The following is a 23,227-nucleotide window of genomic DNA, read 5'->3' as shown; positions in this document are numbered from 1 at the left end:
AGTATGATAAATATCTGATTTGACAAAAATAACGACTCCATCATTTTGGTTCAGCTTTCCTCCATTATAGAGTGTGATATAACCATCAATATTATACATTCCTACATCTTCTACATAGCGAGTTTCTGTGAGAACAATGCAATCGAATGATGACTGAAACTGCTTCAGAAAAATTTCAAATTCATCTATATTTTTTGCATTGCTTCGAATATTGTTGTGTATTATCTTGAAATTTTTATTCGAACTATTTTTACTATGAATTTCGTTCAATTCGCTCACACCATCTAAAACATAAGTCTCTATTTGCTTCAAATCGAAATTACGAATATATGGAGCCTTTACCAATGAAGCAATACATTGACTCACAGATTGAAATTCTCTATAAAAGAGTTTGTCATGAGTGACATCACATAAGTGATAAAACAGCAACAATGTGCTAGTAAAGTGAGTAATGCTACCTCAGATGTAAACAAAATTCTTCATTTGCTACTTTCTCTGACCCCTGTGAATCTACTAGACTTTCCTGTAACTGAGTTTTCTTGTGGATTGGTTTTCTGTTCACTTTGCTTCTTGGTTGTTCTTGACTTTTCTCTTTCCTCATTTGAGGTGGATTCTTCTTTCTTTTTTATGGGTGGATCACAATCTTCCAGATCAATTTCTTCTGGTGACGAGGTAGATTACACTGAACAATAATCAAACTCAATTTTATTTCACTTTTAATATAACAAAACACTTTAATTTAAACTTCAACTATTATTCAAGTGTCTATCGTCTTATTAGATCCCTCCGCGTACCGCACTGTGACTTCCACTTGACTGTAGGCAAGTGGACGGCACTGGACGGCAAGTGGACGGCACTTCGTCAATCGAAAGCGCTGGAAAATTCTTCGGAATTTTATCGAAGAAGCGCAAACATCGAACAGTCGCGAAACATCGGGAGCATAATTCTCGATGCAACGCCACGTCTGGAACGGCCGTCGAGTTACGTGTGATCTTGGTCACGTCACAATTGAATTATGGCTACCAGCGGCGACCGGCGTTACTTTCTGCAGGGCATGATTCACAACAATATGTTCAATACGTTCCTTTGATATCTTTATAGCCTCAGTTATCTAGATCAACTTTACTTCGCGGTCATCCAAAATTATGTTCCGGACTTTCTTGATGTTTTCTTGTTGCTTCACTGAAAATGTTGTATCCTACAAATTAATAGACATCTGTCAAATTTGTACACGTGTCTTTTGAAGATTAGGTCTAACTAAAAATCACAGCGCTATCTGCATGTTGGTCTACGAACGTTTCAGCCTATCTATACTTCATAGGCTGAAAAGTCTCGAGCCTAACACATAGATGGGATTCACCGCTTTTTCAGTAAGTACTAACCTTCAAAAGAAAGCTGTTGAAACTTCATGATATTCTACCCATAAGTTAGTGAGTTATTGTGCTAATAGTGACACTACTTTTGTTATTTTTAAAACAATGGATCAAAAATAATACCGCTCAAGCTAAGCAATGCCTTGAAAAGTGTTATAAGGACTCCGCTCCACCAGAAAAAACAATTAAACGCTTGTTTGCTGACTTCAAACGTGGTCGTAGAGACACCGATGTTGCAGAACGCAGTGGACGTCCAAATGAGGCAATAACATCAGAAAATATGAAAGAAGTCCACAAAATCGTTTTGAATGATCGAAAAGTGAAATTGCGTGAGTTAGCTGACATTGTGAAGATATCAAAAAACCATGTTGACTTTATACTGCATGAGAATTTGATTATGAGAAAGCTCTGTTCAAAGTGGGTGCCGCGCGAGCTGTTGACCAAAAATAAGAACGCCTTGATGATTTTGAGCAGTGTTGGCCATGTTCAAACATCACAAACAGGAATTTTTGCGTCGATATGTGACAATGAATGAAACATGGATCCATCACTTAACTCCGAAATCAAAACGATCGTCATCTGAGTGGATAGTAACTGGTGAACTTATTCCAAAGCGCCCGAAAGCACAAAAATTGTCTGAAAAGGTTATGGCTTCGGTATTTTGGGATGTGCGTGGTGTAATCTCCATCGATTATCTTGAAAAGGAAAATAACATCAACAGCGGAGCGTTTAGAAAGCAAAATTGTAAAGAAACGACCACATATGGCGAAGGAAAAAGTGTGTTCCATCAAGCGACTTCTGGAGGTTCGCAGACCCCAAAACCCACACAGCACTAGATATTCATGGAATATTCCCTGTATATCATAAAACGAACGTATATATTCCAAATATTCATAGAATATTCTTGGAATATATACATGCCTTTAGAATATTCATAGAATATGCTTGAATGAATATGACAGGATTATTCCCGAAAGAATGTGCATAGAATGTCTATAAATGGATTATTCTCCCTTGAATATTCTAAGAATATTGTCGATCGAATATACCATATGGTATATTCTTAGAATATATCCCCACGGTATATTTTGGAATATTCTATACAATGGAATTTTGAATTATTTTATAATAACGTATTCAAATAATTCAATATTATTAAAAACAAAAATATTTGAAGATCTTAATCGAATGCATAACCTAATGTATATAACCCTGATAGTGTTAACCAGTTTTTGAACTCAACGCAAAGATTCTGGATGAATTGCTCCAACAGCAACTGTTGGAAACGACAAAAAAATTTGATTGGACCAATAAATGAACCAATTGCATCAATAAATTGGTTAATTCTCATCCTATTTGTCTTTTTGTATTTGAAATTATTTAATTACAAAGCGAAAAATCCTGGAAACAGAGAAATGGGAAAGTGAATAATTGGAGTAAACGTTTCTCATTGGTCAATTGAAGTGTAGCGCGCGACAGTCGAATAAGCTCTGTGAAAGCGGCTGTCCCTTAATGCATGGTACATTTGCGTTTGCGTTAAATTCGACATTTGATTCAACATGGCGGTTGACGTGGCAGGTTCACGTGTGTAATGTATGGTGTGTTGGTGTTATTATCAAAGTATAATTCTGTCACGTTCAGTATACCATTTATAATTTGGGGTTGTCCAATTTGCAGTACAGCGAATAGTTTGATTTTGGATCTTCAAACAGGAGAGTTGCATCTATTCAGTCTTCAAGAAAAGTAAGTAAAATGCAATAGTATCGATAGTAAAGTCATGGTGATTAACCTACTATACCTCATTTTAGGTTCGAGGAGAGTTGGTGTGTGGGATTTGTTGGTTTGACTAAGTACATGTTTGAACTAGAGTGATTTCAGTTGTGTATCTTCAATAGAGAAAAGTAAGTGAATGACACATTCTTTTGTATCATTTGTTCTCATAATTTTTATCACTCGTTTTCAAGATAGTATCAATTTGCCCAAAAGGAAACAGAGTGATACCTGGTACAGGCAGGTGCGCCAAGCAACTGAAAACGTAATGATTACTTTTCAACAAGACAATGCAAGTTGCTCTCCAAGTTATAAAATGTTGTAAATGTTCATGAGTAACCTATGCGAAAAATATCTATTTGATTTTTATTCCAGTTTTATTGTGCCACTCTCATATAGTGATAATGAACGTTAATGTACATTTTGTTCCAGGTATTACTATTGAAACACTGGCTGATGCATTGTTGGACAAATATAAGGAAAACTATTCTGGTGAGCAAAGTTTGAATAACTTTAAGTAAGTGAAATTCATTGAAGAACCCATCATACCACTCATTTTAAATACTTCATTTGTGGGTTTATTTTTCTAAGTGAGAAACCCAACTTAACCTGTTTCTTGATGTAATACACTTTTTCTTTTTCAATGAAATGATATATTTATTATTTTTTAATTAGTGCTGATGAATTCACAGAGTTGTTATTTTAGTATATTTTTAGTATACATTTATTTGAGAGTAGGAACATCCTAATTTGAATACATTTCTAATATTTGTAATATGACAGTATTCAGGAATATTTTATTTAGTGAATAAATATTTTGAATTAGATTTTTTATTTTTAATATTGGTTGAAACGTCAAATATTTCAGTGTATATTGTTTTTAAAATATATTTGTTTATGAATATTATGTGTTTTATTACTTATGTGAAGCTTGTATCAAAATGCAATATATACATGCCTAATAGCGGTTACTCGTCACATTCTTGGAATATTCCAAATATTCCTAGAATATTCATAAAATATATTTAAAGAATATTCTATGGTGTTTCTCTATTGTATATTCCTACAATAAACTAAGAATATCCTGAATATTTTATGAATATTCCTCGGGTTCTATTCCTGGAATATTCTTAATAGAATATACCTTAGATATTCTAAGAATATTATAAGATATTCCAAGAATATTCCCAAGGAATATTCTTAAAATATATCAAAGGTTCGCCAGGAGCACTTCCAGGGAATATTCTCCAGAAGATATATATATCCATGGCATATTCATAGCATAATACAATATCCTTAAATGTATATTCATGAAATATACCTGGAATATCTATTGCTATGTGGGAACAAATGCCCATCGGTAAGAAATTTCGCTAGATTGAAGGGGTTATAGCTTAAACAAGATAGACCTTCTATTTTGAAGCAGAAGATAAATCGTTCTACAAAAGTGGTATTGAAATGTTAGAGCGGCGCTGGAATGATTGTGTGGCTCTTGATGGAGATCACGTTGATGAGTAAAGCCAATTTTGAACAAAAAATAACGCGTTTCCTTTCTTAGCCCGGAACTTTACAGCCATTGTGTTATGTAGATAAGAATCCACATCATATTACCCTAGTAACATAGAGTATTGTGTAAACTTGACGGCTGTCACTATTGATGCTAAGAATACGCTTCATTGCATACCAATTTAATTTTCTAAAATGATTCGCATCAGATCTTTAGAGGAAAAAACAGAAGCAATACTTGTTCGAGCCGAGGCTGGCCTCAATTTCCATGATGCGGCAAGGTTGTTCAATGGAAGATCTCCTGATAATCCGATAATTGGTTAAAAAACTGGTAAATTTTCGTTTTGAGGGCACCCGGCGATTTTGAAAAAAATTTTGAGTGTACTCACGTATTTTGATGCGTAGATTACGAATACGAAAAAAAAAGCGGCGCTTTCCCTTATTTACAAAGTTACAGCCCTCCAAAGTTCAAAAAAGGGCAACTTTCCAGCCTTCTTTTTCACAAAATGAAATATTCAAAAACAAAAGCATTTACTCACTAGGTCACCTTTATACCTCATTCCTCCTTCTTTGACATTTTTCAATTCAATAATCAACATTTTTCCAATAAAAATGTTAAAAAATGTACGGAGCTGCTTTTGGGTTACATATCTCTGTATTTTACGTTTTTAAGGTTAATGGCATGGTTGGTACGACTGATGCAGTCCATATTCCTAAAGTAATTCAAATATTTTTTACCTTCATTCTTTAGATCGGAAATTGGTTTTTGGTGGTGTATTACGAATTTGAAATAGTAGGCGGCGGCAAATACCAACCGCTTTTTTCTGAAATGTCGCTAGTAACTAACCTAAAAATAGAAGAATGTCACCAGGAGAAGCATCCGTTTTTAAATTGAGTTTTTTATAAGAAAACTATTCATTATTGAAGTGAAAAGTGTCAAAGAAGGAGGAATAAGGTATGAAGGTGACCTAGTGAGCAGATGCTAGTGTTTTTAAATAGTTTATTTTGTGAAAAAGACGGCTGAAAAGTTGCCCTTTTCTGAACTTTGAAGGGCCGTAACTTTGTAAATAAGGGAGAGCGCCGCTTTTTTCTTTCGAATTCGTAATATACGCATCAAAATACGTGAGTACACTAAAAAAAATTGCAGTCCCCAACTACGAAATTTCCATTGCTAGCATTTCACGCCGATGATACTAAAACGCAACATAATTTTTCAAAGACTGTATTTTTTTTGGATACAAATATATCGGGATTTTTCATTATCACTCCCCGAGAACTATATTTTCTTCGTAAAATGCCAAATAACGAGATGAACATGTTTTGCTATCCTCAAGTTACAGGATGATCTTGAATAGGATGACTGAATAATGAAATTACGCAAGGAAAGTTGTATGAAGAAAAGAAAAACCTGATGTGATTCCGCAGAAAAATAATGAGTCATCAATAATCTTTTGCAAACATGAAATAAAAATGAGAATATTGGTAGGTACTTGCTTTTGTAAAAAAAAATAATACAACGTTACATTTTCGCATCAACGGCGCTTAATGGGTTAAAAACCGCGAAACTGGCTACGATTTCCAGTTTGAACATGGATTCCAAGAGACTGTATGTATTGCTGCTCTAATACTAAGAAGCAGAAAGAGAAAACGTCATAAAAAATTTCGGACGTATTGGGTCCATCCACTGACTAACCGAAGATTCAAGAAAGGTTTCTTTTATAAAAGGTATCAAGATTTAAGAAAACATCTTGAGAAATTTTTCAACTACTATCGGATGTCAGTAGCCAGTTTCGATAAAATGTTGCGAATTGTACGTCCACACATTACCTACATGATACAATATTTCGCTTATGTATTTCACCAGAAGAGCGGCGACTCTTCATGACGGTGGTGTGCCGAACAATGACAGAACCCCTTGCGGTTGCCGCGTCAAATGTGTTCGTCCCAATATGAGTTCTATGAACTACAAATTTTGGCACGGTTTTCTCCCGCCATTCTGTAACGTGTCGCAGTTTCAAAATCAGTCGCGGGAAAAACCGTCAGTGCAGCCGCTTCCATTAGTTTCCTTCAATCACAAAAGCAGGCAGTTAAAATCTACGGCGGTTCAGCCGTACTGCGACCTAAGCCTTAAATATACAATTGACTCCCGCAGTTCTCTCAATGTGGCAACTACCTTCAAAATGAATGTATTGGAAAAACAGAAAATTGAGAGTAATCAATAACCATTTTGCATTCCTTTTCGTTAGAGAACAGAAAGTCATTCTAATTGGTCATGAATAATCATGGACTCTTCCTCGACCTTTGAATTTTACTTCCACTCTTCAGCGAATTAAAACAAAACTACAAATAACTGAATCATCTAGAAGTTCTCTCTCTTTCACTCTTTCTCTCTCTCTCTTTCTCTCTCTCTCTTTCTCTCTCTCTCTTTCTCTCTCTCTCTCTCTCTCTCTCTCTCTCTCTCTCTCTCTCTCTCTCTCTCTCTCTCTCTCTCTCTCTCTCTCTCTCTATGTTAATGGCTTTTGCTTCCATTGAGGCGCATCAAGCCAAGTTCACCTAGAAGTTCTTTCCTTGAAAATGCTATTTGAATCATACGATTGAGAAATTGATGAAAGAAAGTAGTTCCTTTAAACAACTGGAAGTGTAACTAGAGTAAGATGAGCTGGAAGAAAATCTATCTTGAACGAGAGGCAGAAATAAAGGTGAATTTTCGTTTTGATGGCACCCGGCGATTTTGAAAAAATGTTTGAGTTTACTTACGTATTTTGATGCGTAGATTACGAATTCGAAAGAAAAAAGCGGCGCTCTCCCTCATTTACAAAGTTACGGCCCTTCAAAGTTCAGAAAAGGGCAACTTTTCAGCCGTCTTTTTCACAAAATAAACTGTTTAAAAACACACAATTCAGTAATTCCTCGTTATGTTCAAAGGTGATATCAGCTAACGTTTCCATAACTTTTCTCTTATCAACTTCCTCATTCGATGCTGGCATGTTTTCATAAAGCCAAATTCACCTAGAAGTTCTTTCCTTGAAAATGCTATTTGAATCATACGATTGGGAAATTGATAGAAGAAAGTAGTTCCTTTCTTGAAGGGTGAAATTACGTAAATTTCATCCTCAACCAGCAATTAAATGAAAAGTTATTTTCCTAATGGGACCAACTGAAGATTTTTCCATATTATTTGAATCAGACAACCATTTGCGGAGACATCATTATGCACAATACGAAAAATACTCAAATTGAAAGGGATATATTCTCAAGAAGGATTAATATTTGAGAAAGATAGGTTTTGGCATCCTACTTTTTGAATCTTGTGAATGATATGTTATTCAATTCCATAAGGAACATTTGGAACACAAACTAAATAAGAAATAGTATTTTTGTATGATTCAATAGATGTATTTGTTTCGACTGTATTTTTTTGTATTTCAATGTTTATATACGAGTCGTTATTTCGAGAGTGCTTTTTCTTCCAGTTTGTGTCTGTAAGTTACTTCTTTGCACGATCTACTCATTTTTATAAAGAGTTCGTTTTGGAATTAATTGCTTTCTTCTTTTCTTTGGTTCTTCCCTGAATTTTTGTATTAACATGGAGAAGTAGAAAGCCAAAATTTTTCTTTCCCAAAAATTAACCTCTCATATACCCATTTCAATTCAAACAAGATTCCTACGTCTGGGAGTAAATCAAATAGGCCAATGAACATTATTACTCATTGTCATGTTATTAATGAACTGAATGATTTGTCTTGTGATGTTATCCATATTGGTGCTTAAGATGCAATAAGGCAAGTGTCTTATTCCGAAACATCGATGTGCAATATTGAATGTTCAAAGATTCGAACTTTTCATTGACATTTTCTATATATCGTAAGTATCGTAAAGAAGAGATTCCTTGGAAGCCAAATCATGATATGAGCACATTCACAAAAAGCTGAAAACAGTATTACAATATCGCTCACTGTATTTGTTATCTGATATAATTTATATAAGTAAATACTGTTTAATGAAAACATTTTCCATTTTTAGAATATAGTGCTATGAATGTGAATGAGAAATTGTGTATACGATGATGACAATCATCGAGGTCTGTTAAAAAAAGGTGACTTTTCATTTTTCTCAAAAAATATTTATTTATTCATCAATTTCTATTGTGTCCCTTTCAAAGTGGTCGCCTTCAAATAAAATACACTTGTGCCAGAGTTTTTTCCAATCTTCGGAGCAGTTCTGACATGCACTTTTTGGTATGTCCTTGATCTCTTTCAGCGATTCGGTTTTCATATTCTCAATCGTCGCAAAACGCCGTCCTTCTATTCATCTCTTTGATCTTGGAAATAGAAAGAAGTCTCAGGGGACCAAATCTGGTGAATCCGGTGGCTGAGGTATTACTGCGGTGTTTTTGTGGGCAAAATATTATTAACAAGCAATGACGAGTGAGCAGGTGCATTATCATGATGCATGAATTGTTTTTTCTCAATACTGATATTTTCTTCGTATTGCTTCTGGCAAGCGGCGCATAACTTCCAGATAATACTCCTTATTGCATGACCGTACTACCATGTGACAAGAACTCCCGATGCACTACGACACGGTAATCGAACGAAACAGTGAGAAAAACCTTGACATTTGATCGAACTTGGCGTGATTATTTTGGTCTTGGCTCTCCCGGGATCTTTCAATGAAGTGATTGGAATTTCGTTTCGATGTCATAACCATATACCCATGATTCGTCACCAGTCACCTGTTATGCAAATATGGATCGCTGTTGACGTCATTCAAAAATTCGTGAGCGATGCTAATGCGACGGTTTTTTTGGTCAAAATTCAGCAATTTTGGAATGAACTTTGCTGCCACACGCTTCATGCCCTAAATTTCCGAAAAAAATTTGCAGGCATGAGCCAACTGATATGCCGATATTTTCGGCAACTTGTCTAATGGTAATTCGATGAATCTCCATAACAATTTTCTTCACTTTCCTATAATTTTCATCGGTAGTTGATATGCTGGACCGCTTGGCAACCGCCGAACTCGCAAAATACTTTTAACTTCTAATGCCTCTCACCAACAAAGTAAACATGCTAATCAGCTGAAACTGTGAACATATTTTCGAGACGAATGTTGCAGACCTCGGAGAGTGTCTTTTGAATTAGATTAGATTGTCGGGGAGTTAGCCCATGACCTGATTCACTGCGACCTTTTCAGATCTACTGTGATGCTCCTTGGTTATTACAGCTCATTGTCGAGCTTGATCTTTTTGATGAGACTTCATAGCCTTGACACTGATCCCTTCATAAAGCTGGCAGCCTCTGGATTCTCTTTCCCGCATCTTACAAGCAAAACAGTTTTGCTATCGTTTCGCATTCACGGGGCACAAGCAGTGCGGTTTCAAAATGTCTTTTGAATAGTTCCTTCTAAAGTTTTTGACTTCTCGGTATATTTTGATTCTCAATTTTCAAGAATTTTCGACGAGATATTGAGTTATTCTTATTAGTTTTTTGTGTTCACTAGATTTTATTCCCACTTTATAATATACTGTGTTGTACTGAAAATTAAATATTGTAGTTTTTAAAAGGGGGTAGGGCATTGCTTTTTACGAACTTTAGAAACAAGTTGATTGAAAGCTTCATTTACGTACACCTTCTGCAGTTGCATAATGTACTCGTTGATTAACCTTACTAAAGGAATCCTAAACTTAGTTTAGTTGAAACATTTTAGTTAAGCCACCACTTTGGTGCTCAACCTATAACTTATTTTGTTGATAGTAGTGATTTAGATTTGATCAACTTGATCAATTTTGATATGTCACCACATTGGTAAGAGTTGGGATCATTTATATTTGTTTTCAAGGTCATAGGCATTGTGATATCGATTGGGTACTATTCAGTGAATATGAACCGTATTTCACATTTTATGTAACTCAATTAAACCACTTGTTTCCAAATGGTGTTCATATTAAATTGTTATTGAGAAGATCAATAACGTGTTTTGATCTTTCTAGCATAAGTATGAACGCCCTGAGAGGAAGATTTCAGATCTAGCTCAGAGAACCAGAAGTGATCGAGAAAGACAGTACCACTACTCGTAGGCAAAATAAAACCTTTTTTTGTTTTTCTTCGGTAAGAACTCATTCTCAGAGCCAGAGCTGTACAAAGAACGAGAAATATACCATCGATGACATGGGAAGATATGAGAGATTTTATGAATGAATTGAGTGCTTCATCTTGTTATGTAATTCAAATTGGTGCTGAAGAGGCAATGAGAGAAGTGTCCTGTAACGAAACATCAGATTTCCGCCATAGAGGATGACAACGTTCCATGTAAGTGAAATTTTATCTCTGCAAAATACTATATTATTGTGTGGCAATGTTGTGAATGATATCCGGTTCTAATCCATAACGAATGTTTGAGTGTTCACTGTTCATATGCAAGTGGTTGTTCAGAAAGTATTTTTGCTTTCATGGCATTCAATGTTATTACGAGAGGCTTTTTCTTCTAATTCGTGTTTGAAAGTTACTTCTTTGTTTCCTCAAAATTCTACGAAGAGATGTTTCAGAAGCCACAATTCCTTAACCGTCATGGATTTTGTGTTGGAACTTTTTTACCACACCCTTCCCACTTATGAGAGTCGTAAATAATTCGTTACACATGGTTTGAGTTGCAAGAGAAGTGCAGGGCGTACATCTCAACATTATCAGGTGAACGACATATTGAAACGAGCTATGGTGTCAACGGAACCCTTAGGAACCAGTCGAGAAGATGGTAAACGACCAGATGGCATGTCTCTCATACTTTGGAAATACAATACGGTAAACCTGTGATATATGACTTCACTTGCGTTGACACGGTCGCGGATTCCCATCTAGCCGAAAGTTTGAAGTCTGCTGGAACCGCAGCATTGTCTATCGAAAAATTGAAACGAAAAGAGTTTCATAATTTCATGATTTGTATTTTGGAAGTGCTTACAAATTATAATATGAATAATTAGATTTATTATCACTTGTAACCATGATTTACTTGCTGTTAGAGAGGATTACAAATATTTATAATTGAGACATTAAAACTCATTATGAAATCCGTCTAATATTGGAATACCCATACGCGGAAATATCAGTTACTGGTGCTTTTCTAGGGCGCTTCTTTCTTAGGGCGGAAAATTTTACTTCTCCGTTATTCGCAGAAATTCGTTTTTTGTTTGGCGATGACATTTTTTCAAAAACAACACAAATTATTTAGATAATGCCAAACGCCGACAGAATTGAAGGACAAGTAATGATCGCCTCTGTACAGAAAGTTTGTATGTCTTGCAAGAGCTGCAGTGAGGGTTACATTGAAAAGGAGTTTGTGTGCAAGGGAGGCGGGCTCGCCATCACGTTTGGCGTTTGCTGTACGAATTATCCAATATTCATCAATAAACATTAGTAGCTACATTCAAACAAACTATTGAAGTATGTTTTATTCGAAAAAGGATCCATCCATCCATGCAGAATGTGTGAACAGTAAGATGAGAATGTCAGGCATATCCTATGCGACTGCCCGGAGTTATCGTCAATAAGAGAGTGTGTGTTCGGCGAGTCTTGGCCTACACCTGCCGTTATAAAGGACATGTTTCCCAGTGACCCATCCACCTTCCTGGAAAGGACAGGATGGACGATGGCCTAGGAGGACAACTCCTCGAGAGGATGCACAATGGGTCACATGTGGCCTAAGTGCTGTGGGCTTACACTCACCCTTCCTACTCTACAGATACAGAAGGATCCATCTTGAATTCAACTAATAATATTCAGAATGTTCCACTTGGAACAAATTGACACCTACTTCCGGTGTAACTCATTGCCACTATTTCCAAAATATTTCAGCCACCATAGACACTGCAAAATATTGGACAACACTTCATTGTGAGACTTTCACCTTGAAGTTTACGAATCCACTTGATGTTAGTATTGAACGAACCTGAAAAGATCAATATGTGTTGAGCTCTGTGAAGTTTCATTTGAAAATTTCACAATTGCAAAATCTCTTGATATTATCGCTTACATTTTCAAAATAGGGAAAAGTAGGATAATCCACTTTCACTTTCAGCCAATACACAAAAATAACCGCGCTAACAGCCTGGCCATTGCGCGATGCAAACGGCGAAGCGTCTAGCGACTGAAATAAACACAGCAATGTATTTATGAAGCCACGCGCAACGGTGACCAACGCACCGACCGGTGAAATGTACCGAGCGAACCGCTTGGGCGACTTGCGGCGCGGCGAGCGAGCAAAACAAAGGCATGAATCAAAACGGCACAAGCCACGGAGTCGAGCGGCAGTCGCGGCGAATAGTGCAGTGGTGAAACGAGTTTAGTTGTTTTCGTCGCGAAAAATGAACACCGAGACTTTCATTGCTGAAATATTAGCTAGACCAGCTATTTGGAAGTCTGGCTACCCGCAACATAAATTTAAACATGTAGTGAAGAGATTGTGGGAAGAAATAAAAATAAAATTTCCAGATTCTGAATATAAGATTTTATATATAAGTAACATCGAAAAGACCGTCTGATTATTATAATTCATAATGATTGAAAAGTACAATAGAGACTGATTAAAAAGTTAGAAATTCATTATCCATTCTACCGTCAATTACAAGTTAGAAGTTGTTTTTGTTTTAGTTGTACGAAAATTACTGTCATATAATTTAGATTTTTGCAATGATTAACATATTTATCTGAAAGTGTTTTTATTTCATGACACCATAATGTACAAGGTAACATTTGATTAGCTGATAATATTTTGGGCAAAGATAGTTATAAATTCAGTTATGAAAAAATCCTTTTGCGACCATTACTTTTTTGGGAAAAGTTATTCATACTGATAGATACTATAGGTAATTTTCCAAAATATCATCCGCTAATTAAATATTACCTTTATACATAGATATATTGATAAATATATAATGTAGATTAATGTAGATGGACATGTATAGATAGGTAAGTACATATCTTAATGTCAAAAACAATTTTTCAGCGGCACATAAAATTCTATTTGCATTAACTTTTTTCTCCAATTCTGGTTGAAAATCATAAGAATATAATTGAAGGTTTCAATACTCATTCTGGTATACTCAAAAAATTTTTCCGGATATAATTTGTATTTCTCGTACTTCTTGCGGAATTCTCCATCTATACTGTGTTAGGAATCACACATTAAAAAGTAAGACCTCGTCAGTCCTTAGCTCGCACAAGTGTCTCAACTTCTGAGAGTTGTCGTTCGTATGGGGGCGACAGCTGATTAACGGAAAAACAGATACCCCGATTCTTATTCAAATTATGTATTCCACAATCTCTTCCAAATACTACGCCTTGAACCAAAAAATTATTACTTTCTAAACAATATCGAGATAATGTCGATGAAGACATTTCGCTGTCGGACTAACAGCCTGGCTACGGGACACTCGCCGATGCGAATATTCGCGCGGTGCCAACGGCGAAGCGTCTAGCGACTGAAACAAATAAAAATTATAATGATAGTAATAATAATATGTCTTTATTCATCACAATAAGAAGTACAACTTGAATAAAATTCAAAGAAATGATGAATAGGCGGAGTTCAGCTTTGAGAGCTGCTTTTAAACCAAACCTCGATTGGTATGTATTTTTATTATTTTTTATAATATTCGGATACGTGAGAAATTGCCAAAATCTTTTTGCATATGTCGTGCTCTATCACTGTCGTGTAAGAAACATGTCTTTCAACCTTTTCCTAAAGTTTCTCAATGAACTTTCTTTAAAGTCTGTATGGATGGTGTTATACAACTTTGCCGCATTGTAGGAGAAACTTGTAGGAGAAACGAGTAAATATTGTAGTGGAATGCCTGGGACTGAGCAAAGTATGCCTATTACGAGAAGTGCCACTGCGTGGTAGCGCAACCAGTCTTTCACGTAAGTAAGGCGGATATCCCGAAACAAGAATTCTATGCGTGAAACTAAGCAAATGGATTGCTCTTAGATATTTGAGTGAAAGCCAGCCAGAATCTCGAAAGGACGGACTTATGTGATCATACTTTCGGATACCGTAGGAAAATCTGACACAACTATTTTGGAGTCGCATTACATCTAATTGTTGTAAGGCGGGTCCGTAGATACAATCGCAGTAAGCTAATATTGAAAAATGAATGTTTCACAGAGACTCAACTTCAGACTTTTTTATAAAAGGTGTCTACTTGGATAAAGTTGTCTTAATACATTGAATGACGCTTTACACAGATGACCTACATGCTTCGTGAATCTCATGTCTGTATCTAACCACAAGCCCAGATTTTTACATTCATCCACAAAAGATATTATGTTATTGTTGACACGGATCGACAATGACTCACACACAATATTTCTTTTACTTTTGGGACCAAATAACATGACCTGGGATTTCTTTGGATTGATAGCAAGATCATGTGCACACGATAGGTACATCATATAGAATTTTGAGGTTTCTGTTAATATTTTCATTAGCGCGTGTCACTAATATAAATTGCAAAAAGAAGCGGTCCGACCAAATTTTTTTGATATTATTGTTAATTGGTTACCATCAAGGTAAGTTGATTGGGTCCTTCCGGAGAGATAGCTATTCATAAGCGACACTGCATTATGGGTGAAACCAAAGCACTTAAGTTTTATGGACAATAAAGAAGGATCCAAGGTATCGAATGCTTTACTGTTATCAAGCATTAAGAGACATGTGAAACCTACTTGTTCAAGTGATTTGAATATGTCGTCAGTGACGAGATTCAGAGCCGTAGAAGTGCTATATAGAGGGCGAAATCCAGACTGAACAGAGGTAATAAGATTTTTTCGTTTAACGTAATCTGAGAGTTGTTCTTTAATAATCATTTCAAAGACTTTTGAGATGGCAGGAAGAATACTTATAGGTCTAATATTAGAGAACTCTGAGGGATCGTTACATTTTGCCAATGGCTCAACTCTAGCATGTTTCCATTGAGAGGGAAATTTACTAGTCTCAATGGCAAAGTTGAAGATATATGTTATGTATTCCAATAAATGGGGCAAAACTAAATCCCACATACGAATTGTGATTTCATCAGAGCCCCTAGCATTACTACTGATTTTATTAAAGTGCTTATTCACTTCATACGAGTTTACATTATGAAAAATTAACACCTCGGTTACTTTGGCAATAAAGTTCAGAAATATTTCGTATTTTCTATTCTCTTTTCCGAAACAGTGAAAAATGTATTTTGAAGGCATCATGAATATTTGAAATGACGGAAATTATAGAAAATAGTGGAAACTAAATGAAAAATCCGAGCAGGGGGCGGTACACCTCTGTCAACATTTCAATCAGACACCCTGCCACCTTTATATTTTATTATAGTGTTAACAAAAGGAAACGCAGAAATATAGCGGTGACGAAATCAAAAAACCGGCCGTCGGAGGCGGTACCAATCCACCAATATTTTGATTAGAGTTTCTGCCACCTTTATATTTTGTTATAATGGTAAAAACTGGAAACAAAGAACTATTGCAGAGATGAAATCAAAATACCGGCCGTTGGGGGCGATACAGATCCAGCAATATTTTTATTAGAGACTCTGCCACCTTCATATTTTGGTATAGTGGTCACAACCGGAAATAAAGAAATATGGCAGGGGTGCAATAAAAAAAATCGGCTGTCGGGGGCGGTACAGATCAATCAATATTTTCATTGGAGACTCTGCCACCTTCATATTTTCGTATAGTTGAATAGAACTGGCCGATACATGATGAAAATCCATATAAAACAACTAATTAATACAGTTTATTTGTATGATTTTCACTATGAGGATTTTACAAAATCGCTATACAATAGCTTCTTCAAGCGGAAAGTTTACGCGTGTATTGTATTGTATAGCGAAACACGTGTCGCGATTTTTGTAAAACCCTTATAGTGAAAATCATAAAAATAAACTGTATTAATTAGTTGTTTTCGTATAGTGGTCACAACTGGAAATAAAGAAATACGGCAGAGGTGAAATAAAAAAAACCGGCCGTCGGGGGCGGTACAGATCAAGCAATATTTTTATTAGTGGTCACAACTGGAAATAAAGAAATATGGCAGAGGTGAAATTAAAAAACCGGCCATCGGGGGCGGTACAGATGGAGTAATAGTTTCATTAGTCTCTGCCACCTTCATATTTTGTTGTAGTGGTCACAACTGGTAATAAAGAAATACCGCAGAGGTGAAATCGAAAAACCGACCGTCGGGGGCGATACAGATGGAGTAATATTTTTATAAAAGTCTCTGCCACCTTCATATTTCGTTAAAGTGGTAATAACTGGTAATAAAGAAATACGGCAGAGATAAAACCGGCCGTCGGGGGCGGTAAAGATCCAGCAATATTTTCATTAGAGACTTTGCCACCTTCATATTTTGGTATAGTGGTCACAACCGGAAATAAAAAAATATGGCAGAAGTGAAATCAAAAAACCTGCCGTCGGGGGCGGTACAGATCCAGCAATATTTTTATTAGAGACTCTGCCACCTTCATATTTTGGTATAGTGGTCACAACTGGAAATAAAGAAAAATGGCAGAGGTGGTATCAAAAAACCGGCCGCCAGGGCCGGTACATATGAAGCAATATTTTTATTAGGGTCTCTGCTACCTTCATATTTTGTTATAGTGGTTACAACTGGTAATAAAGAAATACGGCAGAGGTGAAAAAAAAACCGGCCGTCGGGGACGGTACAGATCAAGCAATATTATTATTAGGGTCTCTGCCACCTTCATATTTTGTTATAGTGGTTACAACTGGTAATAAAGAAATACGGCAGAGGTGAAATAAAAAAACCGGCTGTCGGGGACGGTACAGATCAAGCAATATTTTTATTAGAGACTTTGCCACTTCCATATTTTGGTATAGTTATCACAACTGGAAATGAAGGAATATGGCAGAGGCGAAATCAAAAAACCGGCCGTCGGGGGCGATACAGATCCAGCAATATTTTTATTAGAGACTCTGCCACTTTCATATTTTGGTATAGTTGTCACAACTGGAAATGAAGGAATATGGCAGAGGTGAAATAAAAAAACCAGCCGTCGGGGGCGGTACAGATCCAGCAATATCTTCTTTAAAGGAGTTTACTTCAAGCTTTCTGAAATCACGGTAACTAACAAACTTTTCATATTTTGTTTTGGGTATATCAACCTCAAGAATGATAGCAAAATGATCGGAAACATCATCAATATCAATAACATATGTGGACAAAATGTGCTGTAAGTTATTCACAACGTCTATGAGAGTTTGGCTGACTTCTGTTACCATGGTTGGAGATTGTACCAAACTGAATGAGTCTAATAAATTATCAAATAATTGACATTTTCTATCGGAAACTAATAGATCTATATTGAGATCTCCTAGAATAATGAATGTATCACTTCCTGGAAGTCAATCAACTACGGCATCTTCTAATTCATTAAGAGAACTTATTATATTAGCTGATGGTGGCCGATAGACAACTCCAACTACAACAGTTTTATGTTTGAATTTTTAGGTCACCCATAGCTGTTCAAAATGTTCACTAAAATTATAGTGCAAGACAGAACATATTAAGTGATTCTTTACATAGAAAGCTACACCTCCCCCCAAACAATTTCTATCAGCGTGCAAGAACTTATAATCACTGAGATTGAATAAGTTTAAGTCACTTCTTTCACTGAGCCAAGTTTCTCCCAAGGCAACAACATCAAAGTCATTATCACGAATGTAATTTCGCAAAGTGCCAAATCCAGTTGACAGACATCTGACATTAATATGCATTAGACTGATATTTTTATTCATATCGACAGGCATTCCTAATTTCGGTAGTCTAGATTTCACTTATCAGTGATAACTAGGCAAAATGTATTCAAATATTTTCAGAATTCTAAATAAAGATAACAATTTTTTTTTCTCCACAAAAACAACTTAATGATTAGATACATACATAAATGTGTGCTAGGAAATTTAGTCCGGTACGAATACACCCAAGAATAATTACTTGCGATGGCGGCGAGTTCTTACCGATTTTTCACTTGACACTGAGTCTGATCTCTGACAGTTCCCTTTGCCTGTCCCTTGATTCGAAGGAATATATTTTGCGCTGCCTGACTTATCACTTTCCGAGGGAAAGTGATAGGTCAGGCAGTTCAAGTTCCCTTAGGTTTTCTACCGCGTATAAATTTCCATTCACAACCAGCTTTTTTCCTTTCATAAACGCATTAAGGTTTTTTGATTTAGCTAACTTCAGGTGGGCTACTAATAGCTTCTGATCTTTTCTGTCCTGGATCGAAAGATCTTGCGATATAGTGATTTTTTTATGTTTGAGTTTGTAACAGTTCTGAAGGATTTGTTGTATTTTCAGATAAGAAGTGAATTCCAATTTGATAGTAGGAGTGTTTTGGTTGCGAAAGGAATAAATGTTGTTGATATCTCGTACTTCTAGTTCAACTTCAAGGAGCTCGGAAAGTATATTTGTCACATGAATTGCAATAGAAGCAGACTCTGGAATTTCCAGTCCATAAATGAGTATATTATTTTTCTTTGATCTTTTTCTAGCAATTCACATTTACTTTCCAGTTCCCCAACTTTTTCTCGAGATTTTCTATTCTAGTTCTATTTTTATCTAGGATGTCCAAGAGTTCTTCATTTTTCTTTTTGATTTCCAATTTAATGTCTTCTTTGTTTTTTTCGCCTTCTTCTTTAATCAGTATCATTAAACTCTCAAGTACTTGCTTATTAGACACATCGGTTGTCATGTCTTCTTTATAGTATCAGAACTGGTTTAACAGTACTAAATAGGTAAATCAGCTGATAAAAATTGGATTACTTGGGTGATACGTAACGTACCTCAGTAATTTTTACAAACTAGCTGCTTCTGTCCACAGGTCACTACGTATAAAAATTTCAGTTTTATATCACAAGTATTAAAGTAATTATCGAATAAATATGCGGAGTTTCAATGAATGTGTCCACAACCCGAATCTCGTAAACGATGAACAAACGTATAGGAATGTACTTATGAAGCCATGCGCACCGGCGACCGGCGAAGCGACCGGCGAAATGTACCGAGCGAATCGCGTGGGTGACTTGCGGCGCGGCCGGTGAGCGAAACAAATGCATGAATCTGTACGGCGCGAGCCACGGAGTCGAGCGGTAGTCGCGGCGAATAGTGCAGTGATCAAACGAGTTTAGTTGTTTTCGCCGCGAAAAATGAACACCGAGATTTTTATTGCTGAATAAACGACTGATTAAAAAGTTAGAAATCCATTATTCATTCTACCGTCAATTACAAGTTAGAAGTTGCTTTTTGTTTTAGTTGTACGAAAAATTATTGTCATATAATTTAGATTTCTGCAATGAATAACATAAATATCTGAAAGTTTTTTTATTTCGTGAAATAATAATATACAGGGTAACATTCAATTAGCTGATAATGATAGTTAATGTCAAGAACAATTTTTCAGCGACACTTAAAATTCTATTCGCATTAACTTTTTTCTCCAATTCTGGTTGAATATTCATAAGAATATAATCGAAGGTTTCAATACTCATTCTGGTACACTAAAAACATTTTTCTGTATATAATCTGTATTTCTCGTACTTCTTGTGGAATTATCCATCTATAACCCGGTTCTTAGACAAATCATGTACTCCACAATCTTTTCCAAATATTAGGTTGTGAACCAAAAAACTATTACTTTCTAAGCAATATCGAGATAATTTCGATAAAGACATTCCGCTGTCGGAATATTGGTCGCGAAGGCGAACGTGACTGCCCGTGGCCTGCAAACGGTGTCGCGCGAATGGTCGCCTCGCTCCCCGCTTCGTCGTTCGCACCGGCGATCCCCGTGGCCAGGCCGTAATAGCACAATAAACATAAAATATTTTACTCATGACTTGCATTCGAAGCAGACTTTGAAAACATGCATTCACTTCATTGGCACCAACAATAAAACTCATCTACAGAATAAAGCATTATGAGAAAATTAAAATAATAAGACGAGAATGATATTTAATAACTGTTATCTTTTGTTTGATATCAAAGGATGTTTCAATTATTCAAACAAACTGCAAATTACTACCATTTTTTCACTAAGTAGATCAAATATTTGTTGTTCTTTCATATTTCAATTGTTGTAGTGTCTTCATTATTCCAAGAAACTAAATTAACTTAAGATACAAATTTAACCAAATAATGAAATATTGAACAAGAAAACACGAGTAATTGATATAAGCAGTGAACATTAAATTTGATGATAGTTATCATAAACTAAAATATAAATAATTTTAAATAATTGAGTGAAAAAATACGAGTAGAATGAATAATCAATATGGGCAAACAGTCAAATGTGAAATTTTCATAATTAGTATAAAATTTTTAGATTATTCTGGCTATATGGAAATCGTATAAACCTGTATTTTTACTTCACTTCATTAAATACTTTTTTATTTCTCCAGATATTGTAATATAAATCATAATTACATCATGGTGAATCGATTTCTGTCCAAAATCAGATTAGTAACTACAAACTGATTTCTATGAAATTTATGTTTGAAATTTTTGATTTATTTGTTATTGAATGAACGAAACACCAAATTTTTTGTCTGTATAGTGTGTTCAAATCAAATAAATTTTTTGGTTCATGCAAATTCACTATTGCTTCTGAGTACGATTTATATATGCGTGATGAGGATAGATTTGAATTCTAACGTTTGCGTGCTTTGATTAAAAGCCAAATTAAAACCGTACATGATAACTATCTTGCAAACATACAAACAATGTTGTCTAGAGATCCTAGCAGATTCCGGTCATATGTTCACTCTAAGAATAACAGCACAAGAATATCAGGATCAGTAACCTACTTAGGAAACAAACTCGAGAATCCTCAAGATATTGTTGGTGCCTTCAGTAATTTTTTCAGTGAGGTGTATTCAAAATCTGGCTCACTTTTGAACAAAGTTGGTATAGTGAATAATAATGTTCATATTAATTTTACCCCATTCAAGAAAATGAGGTTGTATCTGCAACTAAAAAACTAAAGGACAAACTGACATCAGGCCCAGATATAATCCCATCATTTTTGTTGAAGGATTATGCAGGAGCATTGGCAAAACCTTTAACGACAATTTTTAAGTCATGTCTGATATCTGGAATATTCCCAGATATTTGGAAATTAGCTAAAGAATGTCCTGTATACAAAAAAGTGAGATTATTTTATATAATCGCATATATGCTTCTGTTCAACGGCAACTATCTCAACATCAACATGGATTTGTTACTAAGCGTTCTACTGTTACAAATCTAGTCATTATTACTCAATTTATTTCCGAGGCATTAGATAACAATGGCCAAGTTGATGTTATATACACGGATTTCTCTAAAGCATTTGATAAAATTGATCATGGTGTCTTGCTCAATAAACTGATGAGTTTTGGTTTTTCAAATACTACCTGTTAGCTGATGCAATCCTATCTGACATGTAGAAAACAATTCGAGTCCTATAACGGTTATAAATCTAGAACATATATAGCTTCTTCTGGTGTGCCTCAGGGCTCCAACCTAGGTCCTCTTTTGTTTTTATTGTTAATTAATGACTTATGTGAAAGTTTAGCTTGTGAGCGGTTATGATTCGCGGATGACTTGAAATTATTTTCTATAATTAAGGAAGTAGGTGATTGTGTAAATATTCAATATCAATTACAATTTCTTGTTGCTTGGTGTAGCAATTATAAATTGAAACTCAATGTGGAGAAATGTAAAGTAGTGAGTTTTAGTCGAAAAAAAGAGGTTTATACATTCCCTTATGTAATACAGGATTCAGATCTGCTGAGATGTAATGAGATCAAAGACCTAGGGGTAATATTTGATCATAAATTAACATTTGGTAGACATATTTCACAAACAGTTTCAGAATCTCTCAGAGCCTATGGTTTCATTGTTAGAAATTGCAGAAACTTTCATAATATTGAAGCCATGAAGCTGTTGTATTTCACCTACGTACGTTCGAAAATAGAATATGCAAATATCGTCTGGAGTCCATACCATAGCCATTGAAAGAGTTCAAAGAAAGTTTGTAAATTTCTAACCTAACCTTCATAACATTATTAGAATTGCTAACATGTACTTGAGGTAGGTAATTAGAATAAGTTTTTCTTTTTTCTTCATTTTATTTTTTGGTTATAGTTAAGTATTGTGAATAAAATTTTATATTGTCCTGTAAATGGGTAACTGTTGAACAATAAAGCTATTATTATTATTATATGCATTAAGTTTCATTTTATAAATATTTCAAAAATCTTATTGTGGAATTATTGGCTGATACCCACATAGAAATTAGATAATGGAGTTGTGAGTATTTTTTTAAATTTTAATAGGAATATAGTTTCCGATTTTCATTACAATACCAATGAGGGATGCAATTTTTCTTGGATAATTTCAATGAGTTTTGTTCACGATACATTTTCATCAATATAATCCTAGGAATTTGATAGAGTTGGTATAACTTATCGAATTGTTATCAATAATTATAGTATTGATACAACTGTTCAATATTGGGAAAGAAAGTTTTTGGC

General features: G+C 35.3%; 1 protein-coding gene across 1 annotated transcript in view; it reads right to left on the bottom strand.

Annotated features, from left to right (window-relative positions):
• LOC141483527 (liver carboxylesterase-like) overlaps positions 1–23,227 on the bottom strand; it is a 45,188-nt gene that overhangs the window by 15,929 nt on the left and 6,032 nt on the right. The gene's annotated exons all lie outside the window — the stretch shown is intronic.

Source organism: Leptinotarsa decemlineata, unplaced genomic scaffold, assembly GCF_025532065.1.
Source record: "Leptinotarsa decemlineata unplaced genomic scaffold, Ldec_3_MD MMD2_tig00003736_RagTag_RagTag, whole genome shotgun sequence".
NCBI lineage: Eukaryota > Metazoa > Arthropoda > Insecta > Coleoptera > Chrysomelidae > Leptinotarsa > Leptinotarsa decemlineata.
This window is presented reverse-complemented; position numbering and strand designations above follow the sequence as displayed.